Genomic DNA, 15,106 nt, shown 5'->3' with positions numbered 1-15,106 from the left:
TTCCACCTATTGTCGTGATTGTGTGGTTTTGTCCTTTCTTCTATTCAGTTCAGTTCAATCGTGTCAGACCCTTTGCAACCCCATTGACTGGACTCCTTTCTTCTGTTAATAAGGTACAATTAATTTTCCCATTTTGAATCAAAGCAGATTGAATCCCCTTTGGCCATGAGGTATAACTTTCTTTTTTGTGTTGCTAGATTCCGTTTGTAAATATCTTGTCGAGAATTTTTGCATCAATTATTTTAAGAGCTATTGGTATGTGGTTTTATTTTCATGAGTTGTCTTTGTCTGGTTTTGATGTCGTGTTGATGTTGACCCCACAGAATGAGTCTGAAAGTGTTCCTCCTTTTCCTGTTTTTTGAGAGGAGTCTGTGAACTATTGGTAATATATTTTTTTTAATGTTTTGTAGAAATTACCGGTGAAGGCAACTGGAACTATTTACCTGTTCCATTTCTTATTAAGTTAGTTTTGATTGTTAACATCTTTCTGGCCATTTCATTAATATTATTTCATGTGCTGACATATAGTTGTTCACAGTTTTTTCTTGTAATCATTCTTATTTCTGTGAAGGAAGTAGTAATATCCACTCATTCCCGATTTTAGTTATTTCTGGCATGGTCATACTGGCTGATTGTTTGTCAATTTGGTGATCTTTTGAAATAAATATCTTCTGACTTTTGTCATCTTCTCTGTCGTTTGAGTGCACAAATTTTGGCATATTGTGATTTCATTTTCATTCACCTCAAAGTGTAATGTTTCCTCATTTCCTTTGTGATTCCTCCTTTGACTCACTGGCTATTTAGGATTACATTTTTTTAATTTCCACATATTAGTGAGTTTCCCAAATTGCCTTCAGTTATTGAGTTCCAATTTAGTTCCATTGTGTTGGGAGAACATACTTTGTATGGTTTAAATACTGTTAAGTTTGTTTTAAAATTCAAAATCTGGTCTACTCTGGATAATATTTCATGTGCTTGAGAAGGATGTGTATTTTGCAGGGCAGAATAGTCTATATATGTCTGTTAGTTCTGATTGGTTTATAGTGCTTTTAAAGTCTTCTGTATTCTTACTGAAGTCCTAAAGAGTTTTCTATTTGTTACTAAAAGTGGGTTATTAAAATTTCCAACTACTTTAATTGTCTATTTTACCCCTTTGGTTTTGTCAGGTTTTGCTTTCTGTGTTTAGGAGATTTGTTTTTAGATGCATATGTATTTTTAATATCTATCTGGTGGTTGACCTTTTTATGATAAAATGTGTTTCATTGTCCTCAGTCACATTTTCTTTCTTTTAATATCTGTTTTGTTGGATATTAGTGTAGGCTTTCCAGTTCTTATAGGATTGTTATTTGCATAGTATATAATTTTCCTTTCTTTTACTTTCAACAGATTTTTATCTTTGAAACTAAAGTGTGCCTCCTATAGGAGGCACCTCTTACACCATACAGTGTATACTTAGATCTTGTTCTGGATACAGTCTGACAGGCCCTACTTTTAATGGAATGTCTAAAACACTCACACTTACTCTTCCTATTGATGTGATTGGGTTTACGTCTGCCATTTTACTTTTTGTTTTATGCTTGTCTCATGTCTTTTTGCTCTCTGTTCCTCCTTTCCTGTTTTTTTCTCACATTAAGTGATAATTTCCTGTGTAACACTTTGATTCCTTTGATTCTTTTAACTTAAAAATTAGTTTTCTTAGTGTTTGCTCTAGGATTTAAAATATGTATCATAATAAAATCTATTTCAAGTTTATACTAACTTAATTCTAGTGAGATAGTGAAAATTTACTCCTCTATTTTCTCTTCCCCTTTTTAGCAGCAACAGTATTATATATAATATGTTTATATATATATATATATATATTATAAATCCAACAGTGCAATGGCTTTATCACTGTTACTTTACCTCATTTCATATCTCTTAACAAATTGAGAAACTAAAGGGGAGCAAGTATATATAGTTTGCTACATTAACCTTGCTTGGCATTTCTTCTCTTCATTTCTTCCTCTTTGAGTTACCATCTGGTGTCAGTTCCTTACTCCAATATAGCTTTGCTCCCTCTCACCTTTTTCATGCTGTTATATTTTGTATTACATATGTATTGAATTACTATTTGGTATAAACTCAACAATACGACTATATCGATACCGCTCTATGCATTGGCTTTAAAACAAGTGAAGAAACAAACAGGAGAAGTATGCCGCTACGCAGACTCACTTACCTCTTTATCCTTACTAGTCTCTTTGTTTTGTCATGTGGATTTGAAACACGCTCCAGTGTCACTTGTTTTTAGCTTGGAAAACTTTCATTAATGTTTCTTATAAGAGTCCATTAATGAATTCTGTTTTTATTCATGTGAGTATATATTCTGACTTTGTTTTTGAAAGATAGTTTTGCTGGAAATAAGATTCTTGGCAGAATGATTTTTTTTATCCAACACTGAATAGCACTTGTATTTTGGCGTCAGTTGTTTCTGATGAGAATTCAGCTTTTAATCATATTGGGGTTCCGCTTTAAGTAAAGAGACATCTTTCTTTTCTGTGTTCAAGGTTTTTCTGTTTCTTTTCAGTTTTCAACGTTTGACTGACTGATGTGTCTGTATGTGGATCTTTGAGGTTTTATCCAAATGTGTTAATCTATTAAGCTGTGTAGATGAAAGTTTTTCATCAAATTTAGGAAATTTTCACCAATTTTTTGAATATTTTTCTATTCCTGTCTCTCCTTTCCTCCAGATACTCCTACCATGCAAGTGTTAGTACACTGCACTTCTCAGAGACTCTGTTAATTTTTATTCATTCTTTTTCTCTGTTCTTCAGATCGTACCTTTATGTATTTCCAAGTTCACTGATTCTTTCTTCTGCCAGGTCAGATTTATTCTTCATCCCCTGTTGAAAATAGGTCTCCTTTTTATTATTATACTTTTTAACACCAGACTTTCTATTTGGTTCTTTCTCATAATTTCTGTGTCTCTTTAATAGTCCCAACTTGATGAGACATTGGCATTTTTAAAATTCTTTAATCACAGTTTCCTTTGCCATCTAGGTGACTACAAAGGCACTAACATTTTTTTTTTTCCTGTGTATCATTCAAACTCTTGATGTTTCATAGTTTTTGGTAAAAAGTGGATGTTTTAGACAATAGATGCTAGCCAACTCTGGATGCCAACTTCCCCACCCCCATGAGTTTTCGCTTGCTTGCTTTTTTTCTCGTTTAATGTTTCAGCTGGACTGGTTCAGTGAAGTCTGTCTCTCCCCTGCTTTGTGTGGCCTCTGAGGTTGTTTTCCAGAAGGGCTGGGGTAGTATAATCAGAACCCAGTGTTCTCAGCCTGTTGTGCCTGAAGTAGAGGTTCTACCCTCTGAGTGGGTCTGGGTGGGAGAAAGGAGCTCTCAACCTCACCTGCCTGGAATAGAGCTTCTCCCACTTGGGGCTGGGGTGATGAGAATTCTGGTGTCTTGTCTCTCAAGACATGGGAGAAATGGTTGCCCTAGATTGGAAACTAAGGGTGATGTAAACTCCGTCTTCTTGATGAAAGCCACCCAGAATAGCACTTCAATTCCATTGAACTGGGTTTGGGGCATGCCTTCAATATTGTATACCTTCACAGTTCTTACTCAGATTAGTAAATTTCCTTTAATAAATTTTCTCCATCTGCTTATGTCCTTAGGATAACTTTAAAATAATTTTTACCACTTATGGTTGTTTCATTGGGAATAGAGTTCGTAAATGTACTTACCTATCCATCCCAGAAGTGTTGCTGCCAAATCACCTTGTCATCTTCACTGGAACTTGAGAATATTTTTAAGTTCTTACCATTGTCAAAGCAACAAAGAGTATGGTCACTGTGTGGTCCTTTGGCCACTCATCTCTGACTCCTAATTTCCTTTCTGACATGACAAGATGTGAAGAGAAGAGGGAAGTAACACCTTTTTCTCACTTTATACTTTCAATTGCTGACTTAGAAAAGATGGTGCAAGTGAAGAACCCTAAGCCCTGCCGACTCTATTCAGCTTTTCGTAGCTTTTACTAAAAGTGCTGCTGTGATATGCTGTGTCACTCACTCATGTCTGGCTCTTTGGGACCCCGTGGACTATAGCCTGCCAGGCTCCTCTGTCCATGGGGATTTTCCAGGCAAGAATCCTGGAGTGGGTAGCCATGCCCTTCTCCAGGGGATCCTCCTGGGGAACCACAAATCATACCCAGAGCAGCACTTTTGTTTAGTAGATTGATGATGCTTTTTAGAGTGACTTGATAAAGTTCACATAAACGTGTGCTGAACATGTCTCTATTAAAATATATTTAAATATACCAATGGCTGAGAGAAACTAGTTAGTCTGATTAGTTCAGATTTTTTCCCCTAGTCTTCCAATACAAGAAGAAAATAAAAAACTTGTTCTCAACCCTTTGAGAGTTCCTGAAAATTTATACCACAATATCATCGCGAGTGGTATAAGAACCATTGCACGTGTGTGCATGTGTTAATGTTGCCAAGAAACCATATTAAAAGTACATAAAACAATTTTACTACATATATTAGCCATTTTTGCCTCTATAAGGCAGCCCTTAGGAATGTAAATCATAAGCTAATACAAGTGGTAATATAGTTGAAGTTTTTGTGTAAAAAATGGCACTTTCAGTTTCAACTCCAAAGTTGTCACTCCGGATCTTAAAACAGGAATTGATCTGAGCAAATTGGAAGTGAAAAAGGGAATTTTCTTGAGGCTGCAGGGCAAACTGGCATCCAAAAATCTAGAGAGACAGACAAATACAGAGAAATATGACTAAGTTCAACTTAGTTACTCAACCCATACATTTAAAGGTAAATTAACAATTAAATGTTAATTTTGATGAATTTCTAGAATCTGAGTGTGGACCTCTTTGAGAGGGAAAAACTCCTTCTGGCTGTAGTTTTAGGGGATTCCCAATACTTTCACGGATTTTACCCCCAAAAAACCCATCAGGTTTGAAGAATGAAGAAAAATCATTTCCTGTCTTTGGCAGGAAGATTGGAAAGATAACCATTCTGACGTATGACCAGTACTATTCTATAACAAAGGTCGATTCTTCATTGAAAAGAACTTTACCAGAGGCTTATCTCATGTAGGCAAGAAGGCCACTTCATCCCCCTGTAGACCTCCTGTCTCACCTACGGAGTGGTTGGAAGGTGGGCAGAAGGGGGGAACCAAAGATAAAAAGCACCTGTGAAGGTCACAGTCCAGGGACGTATCATCAAAGCTTCCATGCCTCACTTGCTCATGGAGCCAGTAAAGGGCAGAGCTTGGACAGCAAGGAGATCAAAGCAGTCAAAGGAAATCAATCCTGAAAATTTATTGGAAGGACTGATACTGAAGCTGAAGCTCCAATACTTTGGGGGAAGTACTGACTCATTGGAAAAGACCCTGATGCTGGGAAAGATCAAAGGCAGAAGAGAAGGAGGCAGTAGAGGATGAGATGGTTAGATGGCATCACCAACTCAACAAAAATGAATCTGAGCAAACTCCAGAAGACAGTGAGCCTGGCATGTGGCAGTCTATGAGGTTTCAAAGAGTCAGACATGAATTAGTGGCTGAAAAACAGCAATAACAAAAAAGGCATCAAAGCACTTTAGTAGCAGCAAAAGGGACATTCTTGACAACCAGGTTGAAAATAAAACAAAAATATTTCAAGTTTATAAAATAAAAATTGAAAAATCCCCATTTATCAGTATAAACAATAATAGCTCAAAGTACTCAACTGTATTTTGAGACATCACAGCAAGTATTTGTATATTGGCAAAAGTCCCTGGAACCAAGTCTTTCTGGAAAGAGTGATTGATCAAACTATTTTTATGTGGTCAGTGGCAAAAGGTAGCTATAAAGTAATACAACTAATTTCCAAATGTGGGCTATAAATTAGCTCCAAAGAATTATAAATTCTAAAAATAAGTTAGGTTTCTAAAGTAATTGATGTCTTTCCAGACTGCATCAATCTAGAGAATACATAAAAATCATTGTAATGGAAACAAACTGGTCTCATTGGCTTGGTTCACATCTTAGAACTGCTGGCCCTGTCAACACTTCTCCTGTCTGCTCCAGCTCCACGAGAATAGTGACGAGCCCCGAAGGATGTCTCATAGTGGCCGTTCACAGACCTTCAGCGACTTTCCCTTGTTCTGCTCCTGTCTGTGCCCCACCCCCACCCAGGACTGGGCTTTTCTGGTGGCTCAAATGGTAAACAATCTGCCTGCAATGGAGGAGACATGGGTTCAATCCCTGGGTGGGGAAGATCCTGGTGAAGGGAATGGCAACCCACTCCAGTATTCTTGCCTGGAGAATCCCATGGACAGAGGAGCCTGGCGGGCTACAGTCCACGGGGTCACAGAGAGTTGGACAAAACTGAGTGACTAGCTATCTGCCCCCCAGGGATGGTTGCAAGGATCCCAGCTCACTGCTTGCAGGGCCTCCAGACCTGGCCCAAGGAGAAATGCCCCTCCACAAAGCAGTATTGCCTGGTCCTTACTCAGAAGCCCTCATTGCAGTGGTATATGCTTAAATAGTCACTGCCTGTCTCCAAAACACTGGGTCAGATTTTGAATTGTGGGTGATAAATGGAAGAGAGAAAAAGGTCCACACTGAATCTGAATAATACACATTATCATCCTTGCATTGTCCTTTCCATCTGTCCTCAGAAGTGGCTACATGTCTCTTTCTTACTGTGAGTTTCTTCCCGTGAAAAACTTAGTCCTTCCTACAAACAGAGCTAAAGCAGTCTCAGAAGTGGGCTTCCCAAGTGGCTCAGTGGTAAAGAATCCACCTGCCAATCCAGGAGATGTAGGAGATGCCAGTTCAATTCCTGGGTTGAGAAGATCCCCTGGAGTAGGAAATGACTACCCACTCCAGTACTCTTGCCTGGGAAAGCCCATGGACAGAGGAGCTTGGAACTCTTCAGTCGGTGGGTCACAAAGAGTCAGACACAACCGAGCACACACACAGGGCTAGTTACATCCGTATTGTCAGCAGTTTATATTTTTGGATCTGGAACTTCTTGATATATTAGTACAGATAAAAATAAGATTTAAATTTGCGGGATTTTTTGTCCAACATGAAATGTGTGCTATTATTTTCTTAACAGAAATATTTATATTTAACTTGTGCAAAAACCTGTACAAAGAGAGAGGAAATAAAGAAGGTTGTTTTGGTTTAGAAGTTTCTGACTTATCAGTACATACCACCCCCCAAAAATTTTTTTTTTCCAGAATGGGATAGAAACAACTCATTCAAGGTTTGAAGATTGTCTTTATAAAGCTTCTTGTGAATCACAGTTTACTATCCTAGATGAAAATTTCTCTAATATTGCTTTCCCAGTATTAACTGCTGAGCTCTCATCTGTTCAAGACACAGCCCTTTAGTCCTAGATTGACCTATAAAGGTTACATTTCTCAGACTTTATTTATACTAGGACTTGAATTCAAGATGGCTAGTGAGTATGAAAAAGCACTTAGATTCCTTCTATCTCTGAAATTCTGCATTTCCAGGACCTAAAGTAAATCATCTATGATCAAGAAAAAAAAATTGTTGCTTTTTCAGGCCTATTTAGCTTGAAGCATTTATTGAGGACCAACTGTGGGACTGAATTATTTTCCATAAGATGTAGTAACTTGCAGATGTTATAGTCAATTTGGAAATAAAAATATGCATATAGGTGAAATAATTTGAAGTATTACATCACAATAGGAAAAAATGGTCTAGTAAGAAGTAGTAATGCGACACACGAATGAGTGGTGAAAATAATATGAAACCTCCCTAAGTCGCTACAGTAGTGGAATAGAGAGTATTTTCATCTCAAAGGCCAAATTTCACACACAGTTTTGTAAACATTTTTGTTCAAACTTTCTATTTTGAAATTTCATAGGAGTATTATTTATATCTCCTTTTCATTTTTCTCTGTAATTACTTGCTTAAAAATAAGGTTTCCTATCATTAACTGTTAAGTTTAGAGTAACTCTCACTGCATGTGGAAGTATACAGGGTTAATACCACCTCGTCTCAGAATTGTGGGTACTGAGGCTTGCTTTCTCCTCGTTGGTCCTGTGGGTGCACGTGTTACTTCAGTGATACTGATCTCTAAACACGGAACTGATTGTTCAGCCTGAAGACATGAAGGTCAAACGTTGACCATGCTGTAAGCTAAGTATCAGAATTGGTACAGACGTATTTCTGCCTATTCCTCTCACTAAGAAGAGCTAAAACACTTTGAACGTTATATATAAAAAGAAACATAAGGAGACTCTGTAAGTGGAGAGAAGACCAATTCCCGACCATTGGAACCAAGGAATGATATGGCGGTGAGTTTCCTAGGTTTTCTTGTTGTCTCGTGTACCCTGGATTGGGTACTAGATTCCCTAGTGCCCAGAGATGCCACCCAACACAGAAAAAGGTGACCCAATAAAGCCTGCTCTGTAACCAAAGGACCGGGAAGGTGGCCTGGCAAGACCAAACGTTTCTAGACAATAACCACCCCTCAGGTCAAACATCAAAGCAAACAGTCCTGAAGCCTCCCCTACCAACTCTATCAGCAAAGTTTAAGAAGAGAGCCTGGGCTCCGCCATCCTCAGACTATAGCACAGTGTACCAATTTCCTACCCATAAGGGTGTCAGAGGAGGATGAGTAGCACGGAGCTGAAGATGTTATCGCCACCCCAGAGTAACACCCGACCCTTCCGTGACGTCAGTGGAGGCAGGGCTTACACTCTCACATGGGAGGAATTCTCATGTCAGTTCTCTCCTTGCTGGATCAGAGTCAGAACGGGATAAACAGGAATCAAGGGCTCGCATGACTTCCCAGCAGTAAGGACTGACTGCCTCGCCATCCCTGCACCAGTAGAGGCCACAAGGTGGGGGGCAGTAACACTGTGCCTTTCCTCCTTGGGGGATCCGTGAAGGCCAGGTGGTGAAACACTCCCATCTGGCAGTAATGAGGCGTCACCACATTTCCTCCACCAGGATGGTGTCAGAGTTGGCCTGCTAAAATAGAGGATTTACCTATGACCCAGGTCTTCATAGACTAATGCCTCAAACATCCAGAATACAATGGAAAATTACTCATCATACCAAGAACAATGGAAATCTCAACTTGAATGAGAAAAAGCACTCACTGCCCAACTGAACAGACCCTCAGGGATATGTGGGGCTGCAGCAAAGATTGAGCATCTGTGTCATTATAGTAGAGCCCCAGAAGGAAAGGAGAAAGAAAGTGGGACTGAAAAGAGTTCTTAAAGAAATGGTGACTGAAAGGGAAAAATTTGGCAAAAGATTTAAACTACAGTTTCAAGATGCATGGTGAAAACTTAAATAAGAAAAACACCCTAAAATTCTGTGCCATGATATGCCACAAAATTACCTCTAAAATTAAAGAGAAAGAACAAAATCAGGAAAGCAGAAGGGAAACTGCACCTTAGCTATAAGGTAAAAATAATCTGAATAACAGCAGATTTCTCACCAGTATTCCCGAAGGCCAGAAGAAGGCAGTGCCTTTTTGTCAAGTGTTGAAAGAATAGTATTATCAGCCAGAATCCAGTATCCAGTGTAAATATCTTTTAGGAACAAAAAAAAATCAAGACATTTTTTAAAAGAAAAACTAAGATAATTTGTTGCCGTTATTGAAAAAAAAAATGTGACTAAAGGAAGTTCTTGAAACAGAAATTTAAAAAAATAACTTGAAACGTCAGAGCAACAGAAATAGTAAAAATGTGGGAAAATGAAATAGACTTTCCTTCACATCTTAAGTTTTCTAAATTTGTTTTATGTTTGAAGCAAAAATTATAACACTGCCTGAAATGGCTTGTGGTGTATGTAGAGGAGATATTAAAGACGATTTTATTATAGTCATGAGAAAAGGGGGACTTAAAGGGAAATAAAGTTACTATGCACGCATGCTTAGTCGCTCAGTCATGTCTGACTCTGCGACCCCATGGACTGTAGCCCACCAGGCTCCTCTGCTCTTGGGATCTTCCAGGCAAGAATACTGGAGTGGGTTACTCAAACTGGGTAAGATGACAGCACCAAGAAGTAAAATGTAATAACATTGCATATATATAGTGTCAGATATCTAGAACAATCACTTTAAAATCTATACAGAGACACACTGAAATACCACAATGAGTAAATCGAAGTAGAAGTCTAAAAACTGTTCAAGTAACCCACAGGATCATTGGGAGTTGGAGAAGGAAATGGCAACCCACTCCAGTGTTCTTGCCTGGAGAATCCCAGGGAAGGGGGAGCCTGGTGGGCTTCCGTCTATGGGGTCACACAGAGTCGGACACAACTGAAGTGACTTAGCAGCAGCAGCAACCCAGAATAAAGAAACGGAGAAGTGAAAAATGGGGGGAACAAACGGAAAATGAGAAACTAGAACGTCAGATTTAAACCCTAACAGACTAACCATTACATCAAATGTAAATGGTCTAATTACACCAACTAAAAGACAGTGACTCACACACAGTGGATTGTCATTGATACAAACAGCTACGTGATGAGTTTCAAAGGCATTAGGCACCTCCACAGAACACCAGTGCATCCAGCTGTCATGCTGCCTCAACCACCTGTTCCAGGAAAGAGCGGCTTTGGCAGCATCATTATGGGTCTCACTGAGCCACCCACTAGACTCAGGTAAGTGGCACGAGCTAGCAAGGGTGCAGGAATAAAACGCAAATGAGTGAGCATAACTGAGATCCTCATGGTTTTCCATATAATGACTAGGATGGGTTCAACTTTAATTAAGTAAATGAGGCCAGAGAATGCTATGATGAGATGATACTTTATATTTTATTAGTGCTATTTTTCACTTTCCCCCATCAAAGTTTTTACCGGAGTGGAGGATGGAGAAGAAAAACTCCCAGATAAACAGACACACATTGGGCTCTGAAAAACATTATGCAAAAACTGAGACAGTCTCATGAGGTATTACCTTCTATACAATGCTATCTATAGACCAACATTCATGTTATGAGTAATACCCTGATAAGATCAATAGGCAAGTTAATTAAAGTACATTGAGGCTTTAGTTCAGCAGTCACAAGCTTCAGAGGATTCACTGTAACTTGATGTGATTAGACTCCTGGTCAGCACGAAATGAGAGGAGTGCAACTTAATTCAAACAGGCATAATTAATGTAGGTGAAACAGTATTGTAGCCCAATTAAAGAAACTGTCAGTCTACAGTCGAAACCCATGAATCTAAGCATTGATGCATTTGCCTGGCATTTATGCAAAGAACAAATAGGAAGGAAGAGTAGGACTCATATCCTTCAGGCGTACACACTACAAAGCCAGATATAAAAAAAAGAAGGATATTTTCTGCATGCAGTGCACAAACTTGACAAGTAAATGTAATGCTGTGGAGAGTCAAAAAATAGCTGGATGTCTTCTTTCAGAAAAAAAATCAGAACATTTAAGAAATCCTCTCCTTGTCTTGATGAAAATTTTAACTCCCATGAACCACATTTTAGTGTGGAATAAAGCCAATAAATAAGTAAATAAATGACAAGACTATAGTTAATGATAAAGTTCTTGAAGAAAATAAAGGTATGCTGATGGCAAAAAAAAAAGGACATAGCTGCTGTTTATCACTGACAAGAGATGATACAAAGGAAAACTGAATTTTTTAACCTTTCCTTCTAATGTTTTTGTCAAACAAAATTATTTTTCATACCCAAAAGAATGAACACATGTTGATAGAATAAATTAAATCTAAGATTGGTAAGATGATAATGAAACTGTATTTTGAGTCTCTTCTTTAAATCACCAAAATATGTTGCAAATGGAATGGAATATGTTATATACCAGATTAATACATTGTCATCAGGGTAGACTGATGGTGAGTCAAACATAATGCGATGTAATCTGATTTCAGTAAATATAAAAACTTTCACTTGTAGCCAGAACACTAACAACTGAGCAAGAACAAGATAGGGAAGACATGCCATTTTTTATATCCTAGTTCATCACCAGACAAGGTCATTATAAAATGTGACTGATGAAAGGCTAAGAGCAAAGACAGAAATAGAAACTGTTGTGTTGGATTATAGGGAATGGGGTGACATGGACTTTGATGAGAAGCCAGAACCTTGTCAATGATGAGGCAGAGGTTGGTTTGGTCAGATACTGTGTTTCCTTAAAAAGACATGTCAAACTGAAGCATGGAAATAGCAGAATCAGAATCCCTAGGAAAATCAATGATCAAACTATAAAAAGACAAAATACAGCTCCCTAAGCCAGTGTGCAGACAATCCACACAAATAGTTATGCACAGAATTCCCGCTAAGTTTTTTCTTAAGCACAGTTGGCTTTACCACTGCGCCTAAAATTTAATATGAGAGCAGGTAGCTTAATATGACCATATACCATCTGTAGAGGTTTATATCTGGAGACAGCCTAGCTTGAGTGAGTATTGGGATGCAAACACCAAAAGTAGTAATAATACTTATTAGTACATATTAAGAGAAGTACAGTATGAAGAACTAGGGTGTACTCTTGGTGTTTTCACTACCGTATTCTAGTTCAAAGATTCATTAAATTCATACTGGGAGCCATCATTTAAGAGAAGTGAAAAACAGGACGGTTTTCATAGGACAGTGAACTTAATGAAGAATGAAATCAAATGTTTATTCTGGGTTAGCGAAACCTCAGTTAAAACAAGTTGCTGCTGCTGCTAAGTTGCTTCAGTCGTGTCCGACTCTGTGCGACCCCATAGACGGCAGCCAACAGGCTCCGCTGTCCCTGGGATTCTCCAGGCAAGAACACTGGAGTGAGTTGCCATTTCCTTCTCCAAAGCATGAAGGTGAAAAGTGAAAGTGAAGTCGCTCAGTCGTGTCCGACTCTTAGAGACCCCGTGGACTGCAGCCCACCAGGCTCCTCCATCCATGGGATTTTCCAGGCAAGAGTGCTGGAATGGGTTGCCATTGCCTTCACCACCGAAAACAAGTTGCTGCTGCTGCTAAGTCACTTCAGTCGCGTCCGACTCTGTGTGACCCCATAGACGGAAGCCCACCAGGCTCCCCCGTCCCTGGGATTCTCCAGGCAAGAACACTGGAGTGGGTTGCCATTTCCTTCTCCAATGTGTGAAAGTGAAGTCGCTCAGTCGTGTCCGACCCTTAGCGACCCCACGGACTGCAGCCTACCAAGCTCCTCCATCTATGGGATTTTCTAGGCAAGAGAACTGGAGTGGCTTGCCATTGCCTTCTCCGGAAAACAAGTTAGCTGTGTTCAAATACTTGAAGATTTACCATTAAAAGGGGAATGATTTGTCCTTGGTAGTCTCGAGGAGTGGATCTAAGACTAGTGGTTGATCTAAAATAGATGCCTATCTTAATTAAAGACAAAATTGAACCCTGAGGATTTTTTTCAACGTGCAAATGAACTAGATCAGGATGTAGTGAACTAGAAGGATAAATTGGAATAAAAACCTTATAGGGAGAAAAACTCAAATCTGAATAAGGTGATTCAAGTAGATAACTAGGACCTTGTGGCCCTAAGTTTCTATAACTGCAGTCACTAAGTGTCAAAATGACTGATTTTAATCTTTTGTTTTAGGCTGTTGACTCAACAATTGAATAAGGATAGCGTGGGAGACTATGGCGAAAAGAAAGCACATGAAAGGCAAAAGTAATTCCAAGAAATAGCAAGCTGTTCTCAGTCTTTTTCCTTGATCTTATCCATCATTATCACTACTATAATCATTCAGTTCTCCTTAAAATTCTTTAATATGCTATACTTCTCATTCAGTAGAACTTCTCAACGTAGTGTTCAAATGTTTCTAATAATTAATGTATAACAACTCTCCAACTCAAGTTGATTCAAGTCAAATTCATTCTCATCTTTCAAACCTTCCTTCCCCACCAGTGACCTGTATTCTTACCTAATTTGTTCCCACTAAGATATGTAGCAAAATAACAGTCCGAGAACAGACTCTTAGCAAAAAGTTATAGAGTAGGCAATAAGCAGCCATGCTCTGAAACCTGACTCTGCATTGTAGAGTGGACATCTTACAAGGCTCACTTTTCCTCCAGCTTCAAGAACCTCTAGGAACATCTGTTTAGCTGTGGAAGCACTGATGAACTCATAATCCACTTTTCCATAAGTTGATACCTAGGCGTAGCCAGTTTCAGCCATAGAAACAAATACTTACTGAATATCTTAACATGAGCGACGCAACATCACAGGCCTAAAGGAATGCATATCAAAGAGGTAAGAAATAAAACAGAGTATGAGTTACAGCAGGAGGATCTCAGTGTGTACTGGGAGGAGTCCCTAACAGTGGCACTAAAGCATGTTCTTGTGACAATCGGTCAGATTGATCTCAGGGGTAGGACTTAGCTAGGCAATGAAAAGCTGTCCAGAGTCTGGAAGCAAAGGGAACTATACGTATGAAGAGCCAGAAACAAGAGGAGCTGGTATATTCAGTGATCTGCATTTTTTTTTTTTTTTAATTTAAAGGGGAGGTAAGAGATGAAACTGAAGAGGTAAAAAGGAGACTGCAAAAGATCCTTGATGCCATGATAAAAAGTTTCTTTCCTGTCTGTAGATGGTAACCCATAAGACAGTATTAAGGTGAGAAGAGATTTTGGATCCATGGAGGAAGATGCTGTCTCAGAGTCTCGCTGTCAGAGATTGGTGTCTGTAGGTCTTCAGTTCTTAAGTTCAACTGTGTGTGCCATGGTGTCCCTCTACTGATAGCAGGTCAATACTGGTAACACTTCAGTCAGTGTACAATGGCTGCAAATACGGTCACGCGAGAACGTAACCAAGAGCACGTCCCCAGAGATCAGCCGTGGGCCTTCCTGTGCAAAATAGAAGGTAAGTGAAAGCAGAGTGAGGAGCTTTGTTCTTCGGTGATTTGTAGGTCATTGGCTGGAACTCATGAAGCATTTCATCCTGGAAACGTTTTGGCAAACGGTGGTGAGACCTTCTTCTTCCCTCCTTCCAACCAGTAGGAGCTGGGAACTCTGGCTTCTTGGGCCTCGGGGGGATTTTATCAGTAAAGACAGACTATGAGATGGGTACAGTGTGTGGTGACGCCAGGATAAGAAGCAGGAGGCAGAAGAGAGAACAGCTGCTCCAGGGAGAGGCACCAG

This window comes from Moschus berezovskii, chromosome 17, assembly GCF_049115385.1.
Source record: "Moschus berezovskii isolate FMDL1 chromosome 17, NW_MosBer_1.0, whole genome shotgun sequence".
NCBI lineage: Eukaryota > Metazoa > Chordata > Mammalia > Artiodactyla > Moschidae > Moschus > Moschus berezovskii.
Note: the sequence above shows the minus strand (reverse complement) of the source record.